Source organism: Motacilla alba, chromosome 6, assembly GCF_015832195.1.
Source record: "Motacilla alba alba isolate MOTALB_02 chromosome 6, Motacilla_alba_V1.0_pri, whole genome shotgun sequence".
Lineage (NCBI taxonomy): Eukaryota > Metazoa > Chordata > Aves > Passeriformes > Motacillidae > Motacilla > Motacilla alba.
The window spans coordinates 27,661,944-27,677,927 of NC_052021.1; positions in this window are offsets into that span (position 1 = coordinate 27,661,944).

Sequence of the window (15,984 nt, forward strand, 5' to 3'; positions counted from 1 at the left end):
AATATATTTTTCTGCCCCCTCCCCAAAGGAGAGTGTGTCTGGAGCCCTGCTGGGCTGGCGTTTGCTCCCAGCGGGCAGGAGGTTGCTCCGTGTGTGTCGCAGGGCTGCAGGAGAGAGGAGAGCGCAGGTGGGGATGCTGGTGTCGGGCTCGCCTCGCTGCGCTGGCCGCCCGGAGAGGATCGCTCCGGAGATCAGCTCTCCCTGCATCACGAGATGCTGCTCGGAACAAAAGGAGATACTTGCAAAGACTTTACGGGCTACGGGAGATTCGCAGCTGGAAAACACAGAGCCTGCTACAGACCGGTCATCTGCCCAGACAAATCTTGTACTCCCCTTAGTCAGTACAAACAGGAATTCACTAAACTAAACTGGGGTGCATTTCCAGTGTGCTGTTCCTCCTCTGCAGAATTTCCATGCATGCATACACATACAGATATATAATAGAATCATGTAGAATATATACAGCTATTATATATGCAAGTATTTTCCCCCATCTGTTTAAGTATTTCTTCTATATTTTGAGACACATCATGGATGCAAATTAGTTGTTTGGAAGCACAGTAAAAAATTTGCCAGAGCCTATGTGTAAGTTATGAGAGGTGTCCCTAGGTACAAGCTTTCTGAAATTTAGCACAAGAGAGGAAAACCTGCTTTTTCCTTAGGAAATCATCACCAGGCAATACATATTCTTAGAGAAAGTTGGGGTTTCTTTCCCTTGCCATACTGGCATAGACAGACTCACATAAATGATCTGGATTTAGATAAAAACTCCTGAGGTTTAAATGTTGACATACAAATGGCAAAGTTCCCTGTAATCTTGTTGAGCAGGTGACCATGGGTTACTCAGCACAGCTTCACTCCCAGGGCCCTTGCAGCTCCTAAGGGAAGGTGCAGGTCCACACTGAGTGCCAGAATGATGCTGTTACGACTGGTAAGAATTTAGCTCTCAGAAACTGCAATAAATGCCTCGTTCAGGAGGAATGAGGTGGATGTTACCGAGGCTCATGAGGTGTGGAAACAAACTATTAGGTTAAGTCCTCTCCCTTGTCAGCACTGGATGTGGACTGCTGTCCTCCAAAACTGGACTCACACTAATTTTTCTCACTTATGTCATGCTTCCTATTGAAGTAAAATCAAACTCCAGCGCTGTTCCTTTCTCTGAGCTTCCCTCTGCATCCTGTCTCTTTTGTTTCTAACGGAGATTGGGAATGCGGGCTGCTCAGGATCGCAGCTTTCAGCACCAAGACTTAAACTGAAAATAGTGCCTTTCTGGTGAGGTGAGAGACAAAAAAAATATCAAATAGAGGTTAAAAACGCATTTTTAGGGGCCTCAGTAAAAAATGCAATCCTGAGAGAGTAATAACTGATACAACTATCTGCAGAATTTTTTTTTACTAAGTTAATATTTTGATTTATTGGAGAAATGCAAATCAAGATCTCTCTTCCTTAAATAATTTCATTTTTAACATTTTTCTTTCATATAAGAAACCTGTAAATCTCCTAGTTTTCTTTTTTCCTTTTTTTTCTCATGGTAAGATAAGCTAAGAATGTTCAACAAAAATTTAAAAAGAGACTTATTTACATGAAGTAAAATAAAATGTGTAAAAACAAGACAGTAACAGGCTCTCTTTTCATTCCTTTTTTGATTTTTGGTAGTCACCTGGAAATTTTAGGGGTATATTTTGCTAAAATTATTTCAGGACTTACATCCTGCATATTCCAGTTACATTTTTAAATATTTCATATTATCATAGTGGCATATTTTCTGTTACCAGGAATGACAGTCATTCACTTCTGCGTGTTTTTAATGCTGGGGTTTCTTACATCTGGTTTATAGCTAACAAAAAGGTGTGAACTGATTTGCACCAAATTCCCTCATAACAGCAAGAGTTTATAATAAAAAGTGATTGTGAGAGTGAGGGAAGCATTAAATATAATGGCAGAACGATCCTTTTGATCACTCAGAATAGGATAAGCATGAAATGCAACTATAATATGAATGATAATCTGAAGGGGAAAGTAACAGCTGAAAGACTGAAAGAATTTCAATTAAAATATACTAAGCTTAACTGATTGTGCAGATAAAGCCCACCGATACAGCAATGACGGGCACTCCTTACGTGCCAATGTAGATTCCCCGAGCACACCGAACAGTTTAATTAAAAATGAATTTCGATACAATTATCATTTTAGCCTGACAAACAACCGCAACAGAAAGTCTCATTTCATCTTACGAGCTCCCGGCGCACAAAGCGTTTCACCGTCGGGTGTTTACCCGCCCCGGTTTTGTTTCAGGCCCGGTAAGGGACAGTCGGAACGCTCCGCAATGAGCATATCCTCGCGTTGCTCCTTTGTTCTGGAATTTTATCCGAAGCTATAATGAGAGGGAAGGCGGTGGCGCAGCCGGAGCCCCGCTCGGCGCGGGAGCCGGGCGCGCTCCATCCCTTCGGCTGTGTGTCACTGCCCTCTCGTGGCTCGCGCCGCGGGGACACGGGGGACACTGCCACCCGGGGATGCCCCCGCACCCCACCGCGCCTTTTGGCTGCGCCCGCACCCTCCGGCAGCCCTGGGGGGACTTGCGGCGTCCCCGCGGGGCCGTCACCCCGCGCTGTGCCCCGGGTCGCGGCCCCGCGGAGCCGGGGCCACCCGCGCTGCAGGGCGCAAGCCTGGCCGGGGAGCTGCGCCGCCCCCCGGAGCCCCCGGGCTTGTCCGGCGCTGACCCCGCTCCGGGAGCCGGCCGCCTGTCCGGTGCCTCGCCCCGCGGTGACTCACGCTCCTGCCGTGTACCTGGACATCAAAGGATGCTGCAGCCCGAGCGGTACCTGCCTGCGTGGGGCTTCTGTAACAGTCAGGGGTTATGGGCTGTGTGATGGCTACTTCAATACTTAATCGAGCATTTCAAAGTTCCCCTGTGATCTAGACATACATGACATTTAAAACATCTTTCATGTCTGTTTTGTTCTCGTAATATTTTTTTCTTCTCCACCAGCCGCTTCTTCCTGCCCCTTGCTCTCCTCCCGAACCGAGCAGTGCCTCTCTCAAGCTGCAGCGCTCGGCGCACGGGCTGCGGGCTCAGGAGCAGCCAGGTCGTGGGCAGCTGCCCAGGGAGCTTCCCACACACATCACAACTTTCTCTCAGAAATTAAGTTTCTTCTTCTCTCCTAGTCCCGAGTGTGCTGCCAGTCACACTGATTTGTACCAAACTGTGCAGTACACGTGCTCTGATACAGAAAATTGTGCCTAATTCTGAATCTCAGTCACTTATCTAAGACTGGTGAGGAGTCAAGCTGTGACCATTACATTCAGATCACTTATGACACAAACTTGATTTAGACACGTATCTCAAGGAGCATAAACCTGTGTCTTCTGACTTTACTACAGTTTTAGATGATGGTAAAAGTCAAAACCACCACTGTAATTACCCATCTATTTCTCATTGTGTTTTCTGTAGTGCCCATCACTGTAAAACCGAGGATATGATGTTTGAAAGTTAAATAAATGATGTGGAACTTAGATCTTTGTTTCAGCCAGGCATTTTTTACAGCATCAGAGCTTGAGTGCAGACTAAGCCTTGTCTGTGCACCATGTCTTTTATTGCTTCCTTGCTTGTACAGTGCAGCATGGAGATTTTTAAGGCAGAGGAGGGTGTATGAATTGCACAGCTCTGTACCACAGATGGAACAGATCCCTGATGTAATTCTGCTGAAGTAGGAGAGCTGTAAATGAGAAGGGGTTTTGCCCAATGTTTAGTATATCCATTTCACCATGCAGTGCTCTGCCCAGCCCCTGAAGCCTCGTGCTGAGAAAGAGACAGCTGGTGGGGAGCACTTGTAGGTTTTAAAAAAAAATTTAACTGAGCAAGAGTCATATTTCCTTCTTCTATTTTCTGTGTCTCTGTAAGACTATGTAGACATCACTTTTTATTTTCAGGGACATAGCAAATCAAAGCCATCGCAGGTCTAAGTTTGTCCTCTGATGCCCTCCAAAGGTGTGGGAGTCTTCCATTAAGATGTTGTTGAATCACTGGTTTTATCTTCTGCTGATACTGAACTGATGTTCCGATGTTCCAAGTGTGGGCAAGTTTCTTATAAAGATGTTTTTGCAAAAAAAAAAAAAAAGAAAAGAAAAAAGGAGGAGAGGAAGCACCATGACTCTCTGTGTTTCTGTGGGGTTCTTACTGGTTGGAAATTATGCGTCAGTGGAACTGAGGCAGCTCATGGAGGCAGCTGCTACTCCTGCCTACTTTCCCAACTTTTCCAGCCATGTTAAGAAGACATGTATCTAGTCTTTGAAAGGGGTGGAGGGAAGCAGATGGAGTCATAGGAGCTGGAAAAACTTCTACTGGGACCATCCAACACATCTGGTCAGGCAGTTCTGCTACATTATTAATATAAAAGTGTACACACACAGTTCTCAGTCTTGTATTTTGTGAATCATTAAAACCTTTCAGTACAAACTAGGATACCTTCTTTTCAGTCTTCAGTATTTCAAATACCTCTAGCATTGAGTATAAAGATGTGGAGAGAGGAGAGAGAATTAATCTGCTTTGTGACTAAAATCCCAAAGGACCAAGGGCTAAGATATTGAGCACCCATTTCAGTAGGTGTTCCCACTGCAGACCACAGAAAGCTGCAGTTGCTGCCACACACGTCAGGTGTGTGCCCAGGGGTTGGAAGAGCTGAGGGACTTTGTGGCTGCAGGCCCTTGCTGTGACTGTGAGTTGAAATGCAGCTCCCTTTGCACAGAAAAGGCAGTGAGAGGGGAGTTTCTGTATTTGTCTGGGCTCGGGTGAATTCTGTGTTGCCATGATTTTGCTTTTCTGTGATTCCTGTCCTAGTGAACCCTATCTTGTTGCTCACTGACATTTTCTTGAATGCAACTGTTACAGTCAGAACAAAAGGTGAATACTCAGAGATGTTTCTGGAAGCCGGTTGCAAAGGCCAGGTTAATGGTTACTTGTGTGCTAACACAGACTCTGACCCACATGGTGCAGCCAGAGCAGTGCAGAGCATGGCTATCATCTGCTCACACAGCACAGGATGGCACAACACAGAGGGGACCTGGAGTGGTGCTGTCTCCTCACTGCCTCATCTCTCATTAGCAGCAGCCTCTACAGCCAGAGATGCTTCTTTGGAAACTTAAAAAGTGAGCGTGAATGCTGTTCAAAAGCCTGCTTGTTAGAAGACTAGAAATGAGTGGCAGCCTGAGCCAGAGAGATATAGAAGACTTTAAATACATATATATGAATCATATATGCCAGCCTATGAGCCAGGGTGTATAGAAACTGACCTTTCTCTTTCATCACTGCAGAATAAACAAACTGCAGAATTTGCTCCCTCCATGTGTACTTGTCCCCTCTGTGCTGTCTGTCCCAATGTCACATGCTGTAGCTGCATTTGGCAGCTTGACTCCCTCCCTCTTCCCTCTATTCCTTCTGTCCTCTGTCAGCCAGCACAGCAGAGTACCCACTTCTCTATCCTGCCTGTTTCTTCACCAAAAATATGATCCAGTTCAGGTGCAGGGGGGAGTCCTGATCAGCTGGGCAGAGGCAGAGTAGATCAAAAAACATGGGAACACCTTGTAGGAGAGCTGTCAAAGCAGTCCCAGTTTTACTGGGACAGAGTACATCTGTCTCAGATACAGAGGTTTAGGTGGCTGGATGCTTATCTGGAAAGGCAGAGATCCTGCTCTTGGTGGAAGAAAAAATGTTATGGCCAAGAAGGGAAAGAACAATGTAAAGATCTACCACTTAAAAAGGCACATGAATGGAGTATTTAGACCTGGTCTAATACTTGTTCAGGTATCAAGATTTGAGGTCACACTCAAGGCCAACACATTTTCACAGTCTGTTTTGAGGATGTATCTGCTCCAGCTTGAAGAAATTCCTCAACAGAAGGTATGGCTTTCTGTTTGGATTCCCCAGTGTTGGGGCAATTTCAGATTCAACTGGAAAGGATGCTGGGGCATCTTATCTAGACTGTGCTTTTGCCAAGCAAGGTTGGACCAGGTCCGTAATGTCCCCTTCCATCATGGTATTTATGATTCTATGATTTTGTGATTTGTAAGCTAAATTGCACAAAAAGTTATTGTTCTCAAGACTGAAGATCTACATTTAGTTTTTCCTTGAGGTAAGCAATCTCCATCAGAAAATATATGTTTTTCACTCACAGAAGCAAACAAATATTTTACATGAAACTGATGCATAAAATAAGCAAAGAAAGCACCCTTCTGTGAGTACAGCAACCTTCTAGAACTCCTGAGTAAGCAGCATTAGAAATCTATTACTTCATGGAGGCTGGAAATGGTTTGCTTAATATTTTTAGCCCAGTTGACAGTTTTGCTAACCTCTCTCCCTTTAGAACATTTTTCATGTAAATATTTTTCACCAGTAAGTATAAAGAAGCAGAGTGCTAAAGGAGCAGGGAAGTGTAAGAGGAGCACATGAAACTGGCAATGCAGGAACTGAGACCTATGAAATATCAACTCTGCAGCCTGATCTCCACCTGCTCTCTAGTGAATGCCTGCAGAGGAAAACTTCAACATTCCCCTGCCTACAAATAAATCTGGTCTCCTCTGGGCTGCACACACATGCTTCATACATACTGCCAACACACAGCCCATCTCAGTGCATTCAGCTGTGAGCCCTGGCCCCTCAACATAGCAACTCTGACCCCTAAACATGAGTAAGAGGGTTTGCAGACAGGCACCCACGTGTTGCAGACAGGAACCCCAGTGGTGCCTCTGAGCACCAGATCCATGGTGCCTTTTGTGTCCAGCTCCAAAAGACTCAGGTGCCACTCAGGATAACTGGCTTCATTTCAGTGTAACACTGAGATCTAGTCATGAAACAGGAGTGTGAGCTCTTTATTTGCTCTTGACTGCTGATTTCAGGCATCCACTGAGGGATAGCCATCCCAGAAGATGATAGGCAGTTATTTAATCAGCCTTTTTCTCGTTGTTCCAAAAGAGATTTTTTTTCCTATAAGTTTCCAGATAAAGGTGAAACCATGGCCACAGAGAATTACAGATCATAGAAAGGTCAGGCTGCATGCCTGCATGCCCTGAATCCTACATAAAGTATTTCCTGAGCCTAAAAAGCAGGAAGAATGGTAAAGACTCACTGTAATGGAAATTCTGAGCATGTACTTAACCACCAAGCATTAAGGGAGGTTTAGGTGATGGGACTGGGGAAAAGCATTATTTGTGAGGAAGTGATGTCATAACTGGAAAAAAACATCCCTTTCCTTTGTGCTGAGGAACAGCCTTGCAGATCAGTGCTGGAAGGGGCTGTGCCAGGAGGCTGTGATGCCTCTGCTGTGAAACATCTCTGAGATCCTGCTAGAGAACATTCCAGCAGTGCTAGGACAGGGGACAGGTTGATGAAAATCAGGTGAAGTTATGTGATATTTGCTGTTTTCTGGCAGATTGGGTTGTTGGATGATTCAGCTATGTGCAAACCTCTGTCTCCTCCCTGCTGTAACATCAAATTACCTTCACTTCTCCTCTCTCCCTTCCTGTGCCGCTTATTTGGATGGAGGTTAGGTGACCTGGCATCCTTTATTCATGAAAGGAGCCCTGTAATATATGTACATTTGTTCTGTGTTCACAGGGTTAATTTATTTTTGGCAAAAAGTGCAGAGAAGCAGCCCTGAAGATAGAAATCCTGTATTTTCCTTCCCAGAAACAGTGTTGTCCATGCTGCAGTGGTTGTCCTGCAGAATTTCTCCTGCCTCATCTTGAAAACCACAGGGAATTTCAGCTGCTTGTACAGTCCTTGGCCTTGCTGAGATCAGGGTAACAGCACCAGCCTGTTATGCTAGCCTGGTACGTTTTACAGCTTCCCTACCTCCTCCAAGCTATAAATTGGATTGAGGGAACCAAATTTTCTTTCCCTGGGGAACCTCAGAGAATCACAGCTGGTGACTGATGTCATCCCCTTCTCACTACCCAGCTGTAACTCATGGGCAGAAGATTTGTTGTCTTCAGCAATTAAATGGTGGTTTAAAAACTGGTTATCTAGCCCTCTTATAGCAGGAGGTGTCTCTTTAATTGTGAAACTTAACACCGTCAGAAAACTCCTGTTTGTCCCACATGTGCAATTGTGGAACTTATGAGAAAGAAGTTGCATTTGTCACTGGGGAATAATAGCTCTTATTTATAGAGTAGCCCATGCATGAAATCCTCTGGGCAACTAACAAAATACAGCCTGGCTTTAAAAAAAAATAACAAGTCAAGTCTGAAAAAATATCTCCATGTAGTCCAATAAATGCCAAGAGGGGTGAAACAGTTTCTTAATGTTTTTAGACCAAATGTGGTCAGCAGTAAATGAGTGTCAAATGGATTTTTAACAGACATTTTCTGGAGTTGCTTGGCTGTCCTCTTCCAAACAGTTGGTAGCTGTGTGGGATGATCAGAAAATGAAGAGAGAATACAGCTGAAGAGGTGATGATGTCCTGACCTCCAGCTCATCAGAGCACCCCTTCTGTCCTTTCATCTAAAACTACTGGAAAAAAACTAATACAGAGATGGCTCTGCTGAACACCAAGCAACATTAATTTTACCCTCAGATGTGGCAAATTAGGAGAAAAGGCCACCTGTTTAAAATATTTCTGGGTTAAGTCTTGAAATCCCATCCCAAGGGAGGAAATATGGGGTTTTCCCTTCAGTTCATGTGAGCAGGGCAGTGCCCATTCTCTGAAGGGGCTGAAGTCACGAGGGGATCTGAGGAGTCCCTTGAAGATCTGCTGGTCCCCAGTGCCAGGGGTGGGTGTCACTGAGCATTACACAGAGACAGCACTGGGGAAAAAGTGTGAGAAAGGACAATAACATCCAGACCCTTTTTATCCCTGGCTGGAATATGTGTGAAGATCCAGGGAAGAGTCTGGGGACCAGAGCCAGAGGTGCTCTTCGTGTCAAGGTTCTCATCTCTACTTGCTTTTTGAGGAAAATAAGAATGAATTCAGGATGCTTTCAAAAACCAGATGATAATTTATGCAGGTACAATGCATCTCTTAATATCTTCCTTCCAACCATATTTCCTGTATGTTGCAGCTTTTATTTTAATTATTGCATTCCAAATGACTTGCCTTTCAGTCAGCAAGACCGAAAGATCTTGAAAGACCCCAGAAGTAATTTATGAGCAATTATCTGATTTTCATTTTTAGCAGCCTGTACTGTTTCGATTCTGTCACCTTGGAATATTCTTCGCTGCAGTGTAGATAATTTAACTAATAGGAGGGACACCCATTTAAAAGGGGGCTTTCTAATGACAGGCCCTGCTGAGCCTGCTGACACTGGTGCTGGTAGTTGGAATTATTATGGTGATTCTCAGCATTTTCATTAATCTCTTCTGCATTCTCTGGGGTTTTTGAGTTGAAATTTGCCAGGCAAGGTCTTAGCAAAGTAACAACTTTTATTCTCTTTCCTTAGGGCCTTTTTTCCTATTGAGGGAGTCTATTAAATAAGTTAAAAGTAGTTCACAAAACTACAAATGAAGATGGTGACAACAGGCTGAAGGCATATATAGGGAGAGCAATGACTGTCTGCTGGAGCAGTGAATTCCCCCTTTCTCATACTCTTGTCCTGAACATCTGGGTCGAGGAGGGTGATGGAGTGGCAGTGTGTTGGGGGAGAGGAATGAAATGCATGCAAAGAGCCCTGTGAGGGCTGTCAGATGGGCCTCCCCCACCTGGCAGGACATGCAGAGCTGGATGCAGAGCACTCACCTTCCCCCTCTGCTTGTCCAGGCACAGTGAGGTGTCCTCCAGCAAGTGTTGGAGAGTGGGGTAAGATTGTCAGTGGGGCAGCACAGTCACATCCATTGTTCACGCTCCCTGTCCACCAAGTGGCCAATAAGTGCAGGAAATTGCTTGGTCTGACAGTGTTTGACCAGCCCTGAGAGGGCAGGGAGCTCATGGAAGAGCTGGTGGGACCAAAGCTCTTGTATTCCTGCAGCACAAGGGCTCCAAAGGGTTCCCTCTTGGACAGAGAGCCCCACAGAGGTGGTGGAACCCTCATATCTCTTGTCATCACGTCACCAGCTGGGCAGAGGGCGCCCACAGCTCTTGCAAACCAAGTTAACCAGAGATGCCCTGGCAAAATTAGCATTTCCTCATTCTGATCACTAACAGAAATAATCTGTTTTCATCCTCCTTGTGGTAAATTTGCCATTGAGACTCCTGGTGATTCAGAAGACAAGAAAATTCCACTTTTTGCCTGTACAGCATTGACTGCAGGAGGTCCCATTTTTGTGTGGAGCATTTGGGCGCTACCACAGTCCAAATCACAAATAACATTTTTGTGTTTATCTTGTCTTCCCTTTGATCTTTCCCACACTGTGATTGCTGATAGATTCAGCTAGCTTAGAAAAAAAATATTTGTTGCAGCTATGCTCTTCCATAAATAGAAATTGTATACTTCTAATTTTTTTAAATGTGTATCTGGAAGCCAAAGGGAAGGAAATCACAAGCATTTAGAAGGGCACAGGATGTAGGCATGTGTCCCATGTCTGCACTAGTGCCGAGCTGAGCACAAATACCACTGCTGTTCTCAGCAAACATCAGAGCCTTTAGACATTTAAACATTCAGCACGCAGAGGAAGAAAAGGCATGGCAGCTACCAGCTAACTGGGAGGTTTTGTTTTATTTCTCTCTCTGTTCCTCTTGAATGCACTTAGAGGGGATGGCTCACTGGATTCAAGCTTCCTTGCTTGCTTGTAGGGAAAAAAAATCATCCCTGCTTTGGGAACCCAACTTCTCTACCCAAGTAGGAAGTCACAGATGTAACACATCAGTAGGTAAGAGGAATGCTCACCTTGCCCCCACCCTGGCACATCAGAAGTGAAACCTAGGTCAAATCTTTTCATGTGTTGCTCATAGTTTCTTTAAAATAGTGTTTCCACTGATGCACACCAACGTGATGAAGATTTTTTCATGTATTATTAATGCATTTCTTTGTACCATGTTCCAAAAAAAAAAAAAAGTTTTGATTTATTCTACACCTTAAACCCAATGTGACAAACTAGTGAGATGGCAGCAGGCTGCCTCTTTCTTTCTCCAAGATTTGAAAACTGAACTTAAAAGTCTGGAATTATACTCAGATGCATTCCACTCTTGTAATATTAACATTTTTTTTATTACCTGAACTATTTTCCCTGTCTCCCTTGACTCCCACAGCAGGGACTCTCATATTATTTCCTGCAGTGTTCCACCCCCACTTTCAGAGACCTGGATTTGAGGAGCTGCCCTACCGTTTATCAAAGCTTTTCCCTTGGTCATCAGAGAGAGTCTTGTCTGGTTTGGGCTCTATGAAATTGTCTGCTTCTACTTTTTTCCTTGCTTTTTCTTCCTCTTCTTTGTATCGAGTTATCTGTTCACAGCTGAGTAATCTCAGTAGAACTGCGGGGATGGAGATCTTCTTGCCTCACGTCAAAGATACAGAACCTTTTTCAGCTGAGCCAGGCATTGGTGATACAGACAGGTATTTATAAGTGCTCACACAAAGTAGGCATGAGGTGTCCTCTGTGGCAATTCCTGTGCAATATTGTATTGATCATATATACCTCTGACCTCCTCTCCTGCCCTCTAACCCTTCAGTTCACCTCCACCAAGACTAACTGCTTTCTGTCTTCTTTGCAGCTCGCTGCCTCTCAAGCAGCAACCATCTTTCATAGAAAAACAAAAGAAAAGAAAATAAAACTCAAACAACACACTCAAATCAGAAAAAAAAAGGTCTTTGTTTCTTTTCTTCAAGATGTAGGATTTTCTCCCAAATCAGGGCTGTAAAATATATCATATCCATTCCTAGGCGAGCTGATATATTTAAATCTCAGTGGATTGTAAAACACATTAAATCATCACTATATTTATCCCACATAGATTTGGAAAGCATTTGTTTGACAAGAGAGAAAAAAATATTAAGATTTAGGTGGGTGGTTGTGAGCTAATAGATTTGAAATTGCCAGTATTGTTGTACAGAGAAAAATCACAGATCATTTCTCAGTGAAACCAATGCTACTAAATTTGTAGACAGTGTCCATCATCAGTGAATATTTTAAGGATATGATATTAGTTTAAGTGATCCAACTGCAGAGTGGTGTGATATGACTCTAAGCAAACATTTTTGTTAAACTTGCTTGGGGGCTAAATTCTTTGTGAGCTTTCAGCTCTCCTGTTGGTGATCTTTTCCTCGCAATGCAAAGCCCCTTCCCTGCCTGTGCTTTACTTCTGAAGCTCTTCAAAACCATTTCTCCCTGCAAGCCTTTCTGTGGTGCAGGGATTTTACACAGGTGGAAATTTTCGGTTGTCCCTAATCTCTGTCCATTTGTGTGACAGTCCCCTGCATGGGAGCTTCTCAGAATAGAAATGAGTCTCTCCTTCCTGAGAGTTTGGAAATCATCTAGCCCAAATCAGCACCTCTGATAAAGATGCTGACACCAGTGTTGCAGATGGCTATTATTTATTTATGTTCTTGTAACAAGGTAATGGAGTGCTCTCACCTAATATTAATAGAAATATCTTTTTACAGCAACTAGATAAATAAGAGTATACATGATGGGAACTTTATAAACTTCACTAACTAGGTCCTCGAATATTTTCCTAAACATAAATGTAAATCTCCTTTATCTCTGTTTGTTTTTCAGTTATCTGGGGGAAGAAAATAATTCCCCCCCCCCCCCCCCCCCCCCCAAAATATAATTGTCACATTTACTTTAAAAAAAATAGAGAGAAAAGACCCCTCTTGTGCTGTGTTTTCATGTTGCAGCCCTTTCCAAGCCTGGGCACTTGTGGGGAAGCTAATCACTTTCTGTGGCTACTCTGGGTGACAACTGCAATCAGAAAACACTGGTGTTTGCTTGAGATCCTGAGATATAGGCAGAAAGCAAATTTGGAATGCTAAATGGAATGCAAGGAAACAAAATCTCGTTCTAAGAGCAACACTTGATCTGCTAACCTGACAGTGAAAAGGAAACCCATATGAGCTATATATACCAAACCAAGATTTACCAGCCTAGATCCCTTACCAGAGGGTTGAAGGAAAGTGTTTTGCTCATGGTTACAAAATACAAAATCTGCGAGGTATTAGAGCACATTTTGTAAACATAAAAAGTGGGCAAATCTATAGAATAATTTATACATACTTTTTCCCACTTCTTTTTTTCTGACAGCATAACTCTGCCCATACTGTGCTGAAAAAAGGGTTTTCACAGATTTGTGATGTTAACTGTTGAATCTATATTTATGAGTTTCCATGATGTTTCTGTAATAATAAGATTATTAACGTCCTTTTTACTTAGTATGAGGCACTAAGGCAATCAATGCATGAAGCTCACCCGCCTGTAACAGTGGCTGGTTCATTAGCCAGGGACTGCTGTAAAGACTGGGGTGAACATTATGGAGTCTGCATTTATTTTTAGCAGGGACTCGATATTCTGTGCAAATCCAGCATGAGAAAGGGGAGTGGATTTCTCCTTGGCAAAGAATCCTTTCCAGAATGGCCTCATTCAGACACTTTATACCTTTTCTTTCTAGTCCTGTACCCTAAGGTGATGGTGAAAAAGCATGAAAAGCACAGAGAAGGTTTTTTTGGTGAAACTGGTCCTCTGTTTTGAGTGATGTCCATGGAGTGTGGTTCTACCAACAGCTGTGCCCATTGAATGCTTTGTCTAGTTCCCATTTTTGGCAGTTAGCTCACGAGAACATCACGTTGGGTTCTTTCAAAAGCCTCACACAATCTTCAGACTTACCCTGCTTGTGTTGAATTCTGCTCTGTCTTTAGTATCTTCTTTCCTTTCAAGTGAGACCAGGTTAGATGGGGAGGCAGCTCCCAAAACCTGGATCTTGCACCCTTTTGAGAACCCCCCAGCCTTCGTGACACCCACATCCCTTGGTGGGTATTGAGTGGCCTCACCATCCATGTGTGGTCACAAAGGCCATGATTCAGCACTGGAATCCCACGCTGTCTCTGCATGGGGCAGCCCCACACCAATGGCACAGTGCTGAAAGCGTCTCTTTGACAGGAACAGGTTGTGAACATATTCAGTTCTTAAGCTTTAATTAATCAGATTGGAAGTCCACTTGATCAACTGAGGAGCTTGCAACAGCATGTGAAAGTGACAGCTGTGGAAAATGCCATCATTAGGAGCATTTCCATAGTGTCTATGGCTCTCCATCAGCAGGCAGACATCCCAAAGCAACGCACACAGTATTTTCAAATTAATATAAAGTGTATATGAGTGGCCTTTGTAAGATTGCTGTATATTCAGAGGAAGCTCAAACTGAGGCTCTGACCTGAATTTGGAAATGAGTGCTCCTTTCAGTTAAGTAAAAGCTGATTTTTCATGACTAGAATCCATTTATTAGGTGAACTAAAAACCCCATAAGCAGACAGTTTTAGGATTTCAAAGTGCCTTCATACAGGTTCTAGGAAACAACTTGCAAAACATGCAAGAATTTATACAGAGATGTTTAATAAATCAAAGAGACACTTACAACAATGAACATCACTCAGTTTAGGTGATTAGTTCTTTACAGTCATTAGGATTGGAGACCAGAGTGTGTGGACTAGTCTCTTTTTATAGATGATTGATGGGATGAGAGAGATCAGAAACAATATTGTAGACAACAGATGAACAGAGAATATTAAAAAAGCAATGGGGGGAGGATTGAAGCCCTGCTGAAAGATTAAAGAATAGAAAGAAGTACAAATGAGCAAATCAATTATTGTGTGAAGATTTCTAGGATGCTGTTTAATTCATATTGGCCTGTTCTATATTTAGTTTCCTCACAGTTTCTTTTTTTATTGATGTTTCTTTTAGTTCCCTCTCTGGAATCTGATTCTAAGATGCATCATTGAATCATCCTTTGAGGGGAAATGTTACAAAATGAGACCCAATCTGGCAAACATTTTCTGACATGAGCCGTCTTGCCTTAACTAAGCAAAATTCAATGATGCTGTTTCAGAGTATGAAAATCACTCAAAGAAGCAAAAAGTTTGGAAATATGGGCCATGGAGGGGGGTAAATCTTTTTTGGGAGGGAAGGGTAAAAAAGGACGGAGAAGGGGTAACTTCAGACATGCTTTTTTCTTCCTCTGGAATTTACTTGAGCAGCCAGTATATGGGGCAGGTTCCTGGAAGGATGGACCCACAAATGTCCAGAGCAAAGGGGATTTATGTGCAGCGTCTGTCTGTCAGACCCCCTTGCTGGATGCAATGCCAGGAGCTGGGCAGCAGCTCAGCTCAGATGGAAACATCTGTTCAGGACCAGCTTCAGGGGCCAGGGAAAATAGGTTTTCCAGCTTTTTCTCCTGCCTGAAACCTTCTTTTTCAAAGTATCCGGTACATGGTGTGAGAGATCCTTCCCTCGAGGAGGGTGTTTGCTTTGGTTTTTGGGGTCTCACTCAGGTGCACAAGTGAGGATGTCAGAGAGGAGAAACCTTTGTGCTAGGGAGGCACCATGGTAAAAAGTGGAAATAAATACATGTTTTTAAAACTATATACTGTTAAGACAGACCACAGACTTTAAAATAATGTAAGCATATTGCTTTGCTGTCTTCAACATGTCACTAAAGAGCTGAAATCAGGCTGTTCAGGAATCAGTTCCACTTTGGAGCACATTTGCATTAGTTTTAACAATAAATTATTCAGTTTTTCAATGCCTGGCTTAGGAATTATAACATCACTGTAATTACTTTTAATGTAAACACTGAAACGTGCTGCCACCCATACCAGCACCTCCACATTCCAAATTTGCAGTGAAAGCTTAGGGGCCGTCTAAACCTAGTGTATGAGAAGGGCTGCTTTACACACAAAATACAAACTTTTTCTCAAAAGGTTCTTTTTAACAACAGCCAAAAGAATTCACTGGTATCCTTCTTGTGAAGTATTTCATAGGAACATAGTGACTCTTGCCTCTTTTCTTCTTTCTGGAAGACTATGATGCTTTACAGGGAGATTGTCAACCAGGATGTTCATGTTATTACAAAG